Source organism: Oncorhynchus tshawytscha, linkage group LG19 (assembly GCF_018296145.1).
Source record: "Oncorhynchus tshawytscha isolate Ot180627B linkage group LG19, Otsh_v2.0, whole genome shotgun sequence".
In the NCBI taxonomy this organism is placed as follows: Eukaryota; Metazoa; Chordata; class Actinopteri; order Salmoniformes; family Salmonidae; genus Oncorhynchus; species Oncorhynchus tshawytscha.
Genome location: NC_056447.1, coordinates 59,080,150 through 59,083,415, shown reverse-complemented (window position 1 = coordinate 59,083,415; position 3,266 = coordinate 59,080,150).

The following is a 3,266-nucleotide window of genomic DNA, read 5'->3' as shown; positions in this document are numbered from 1 at the left end:
AAGGGCCACGGCTTTTGTGGAGCGATGGGTAATGATGCTTTGTGGGTGACTGTTGTTGATGTGTGCAGAGGGTCCCTGGTAGGGGTTAGCGATGGTGGGTATGGGCGGTAGGGGTGTTAGGTAGGGGGTTAATGGTGTTAGTTATACTGTTACATTAGGTAGGGGTTATTAGGGGGGGTTAGGGATGGTGTTAGGTAGGGGTTATGGTAGGGGGGGTTAGGGATGGTGTTAGGTTAGGGGGTGTTAGGGGGGTTAGGGGGGTTAGGGATGGTGTTAGGGGGGTATGGTGTTAGGTAGGGGTTAGGGATGGTGTTAGGTAGGGGGTTAGGGATGGTGTTAGGTAGGGGGTTAGGGATGGTGTTAGGTGTTAGGGGGTTAGGGATGGTGTTAGGTAGGGGGGCATGGTGTTAGGTAGGCACGGGGTTAGGGGTGGTGTTAGGTAGGGGGATAGGTATGGGGTTAGGCATGGTGTTAGGTAGGGGGGTTAGGGATGGTGTTAGGTAGGGGGATAGGTGGTGTTAGGGGGTTAGGGATGGTGTTATGGTGTTAGGTAGGGGTTAGGGATGGTGTTAGGTAGGGGGTTAGGCATGGTGGTTTAGGTGGTGTTAGGGGTTAGGGATTAGGTATGGTGTTAGGCATGGTGTTAGTTAGGGGTGTTAGGCATGGTGTTAGGGATGGTGTTAGGGGGTTTAGGCATGGTGTTAGGGTGTTAGGTAGGGGTTAGGCATGGTGTTAGGTAGGGGTTAGGCATGGTGTTAGGGATGGTGTTAGGCGGTGTTAGGTAGGGGTTAGGCATGGTGTTAGGTAGGGGGATAGGTAGGGGGTTAGGGATGGTGTTAGGGATGGTGTTAGGGGTGTTAGGCATGGTGTTAGGTACGGGGTTAGGGATGGTGTTAGGCATGGGTTAGGTTAGGGGGTTAGGCATGGTGTTAGGTACGGGATGTTAGGCATGGTGTTAGGTAGGGGGGCATGGTGTTAGGTAGGTAGGGGTTAGGGATGGTGTTAGGTAGGGGTTAGGGGTGTTAGGGATGGTGTTAGGCATGGTGTTAGGTTAGGGAGGGGTTAGGGATGGTGTTAGGTAGGGGTTAGGGATGGTGTTAGGTAGGGGTTAGGGATGGTGTTAGGTAGGGGGTTAGGGATGGTGTTAGGTAGGGGTTAGGGATGGTGTTAGGTAGGGGGTTAGGGATGGTGTTAGGGGGGGTTAGGCATGGTGTTAGGTATGGGGGCATGGTGTTAGGGGGTTATGGTGTTAGGTAGGGGGTTAGGGATGGTGTTAGGTAGGGGGGGTTAGGGATGGTGTTAGGTAGGGGTGTTAGGGATGGTGTTAGGGATGGTGTTAGGTAGGGGTGTTAGGGATTAGGCATGGGGATGTTGTTAGGGTAGGGGTTAGGCATGGTGTTAGGTAGGGGTTAGGCAGGGATGGTGTTAGGTAGGGGGTGTTAGGCATGGTGTTAGGTAGGGGTTAGGCATAGGGATGGTGGGCATGGTTAGGTAGGGGGTTAGGGATGGTGTTAGGGATGGTGTTAGGGATGGGTTAGGGCATGGTGTTAGGTAGGGGTTAGGCATGGTGTTAGGTACGGGGTTAGGCATGGTGTTAGGGATGGGGTAGGGGGTTAGGGTTAGGGATGGTGTTAGGTAGGGGGTTAGGCATGGTGTTAGGTAGGGGTTAGGGATGGTGTTAGGTAGGGGTTAGGGATGGTGTTAGGGTGTTAGGGGGGATAGGTAGGGTTAGGTAGGGATGGTGTTAGGTGGTGTTAGGGGGGTTAGGCATAGGTAGGGGTTAGGGATGGTGTTAGGTGTTAGGGGTGTTAGGGATGGTGTTAGGTAGGGGGTTAGGGGTGGGGTTAGGGATGGGTTAGGCATGGTGTTAGGTAGGGGGGATGGTGTTAGGTGGTGTTAGGTAGGGGGTTAGGGGTTAGGGGGTGGGGTGTTAGGTAGGGGTTAGGCATGGTGTTAGGGTAGGGGGGGTTAGGCATGGTGTTAGGTAGGGGGGGATTAGGGATGGTGTTAGGGGGTTAGGGGGTTAGGGATGGTGTGGGGGTTAGGGATGGTGTTAGGTAGGGGGGGTTAGGCATGGTGTTAGGTAGGGGTTAGGGATGGTGTTAGGTAGGGGGGGTTAGGGATGGTGTTAGGTAGGGGGTTAGGGGGGTTAGGCATGGTGTTAGGGGGGTTAGGGATGGTGTTAGGTAGGTTAGGGGTGGGGTTAGGGGTGGGGTTAGGGGTGGGGTTAGGGGTGGGGTTAGGGGTGGGGTTAGGGATGGGGTTAGGGATGGTGTTAGGGGGGGTGGTGTTAGGGGTGGGGGTTAGGGGTTAGGGGGTTTAGGGGGGTTAGGTGGGGTTAGGGGTGGGGTTAGGGATGGTGTTAGGGATGGTGTTAGGGTGTTATGGTGTTAGGGGATGGTGTTAGGGATGGTGTTAGGCATGGTGTTAGGTATGGGGTTAGGCATGGTGTTAGGTAGGGGTTAGGGATGGTGTTAGGTAGGGGGTTAGGGATGGTGTTAGGGGGGTTAGGGGGTTAGGGATGGTTAGGGGTTAGGTAGGGGTTAGGGATGGTGGGGTTAGGGATGGTGGGGTTAGGGATGGTGGGGTTAGGCATGGGGTTAGGGTGTTAGGTAGGGGGTTAGGGATGGTTAGGGATGGTGTTAGGTATGGTGTTAGGGGTGGGGGTGTTAGGGATGGTGGGGGTTAGGCATGGTGTTAGGGGGGTTAGGGATGGTGTTAGGGGTGGGGGATATAGGTAGGGGGTTGGGGATGGTGTTAGGGATGGTGTTAGGGGGTTATGGTGGGGATGGGGTTAGGTAGGGGTTAGGGGTTAGGGGGGGTTAGGGGTTAGGGGGGTGGGGTTAGGGGTGGGGTTAGGGGTGGGGTTAGGGATGGTGGTGCTCATGTCAACTTCCTTTCTTTTTTGGATTTAGACCAACGCCTTTTAAAACTTAATGTAGTTTTTTGTTTGTAATAGGGAATAGGGTGCCATTTGGGTCTAAAATAGTGCACTATATAGGGAATAGGGTGCCATTTGGGTCTAAAATAGTGCACTATATAGGGAATAGGGTGCCATTTGGGTCTAAAATAGTGCACTATATAGGGAATAGGGTGCCATTTGAGATGCCATCTGTGATGGCCTTACTAGCTTAACATAAATTAAGACTGTTAGACATTTTTCCAGAGGAAAGATTCATTAAAACTGCCTAAATCTTGTCTAAGAAGATTATTTTGTGAACCGGAGACAATTACAGTTAACTGATAGGATGAATAAATACAAACAA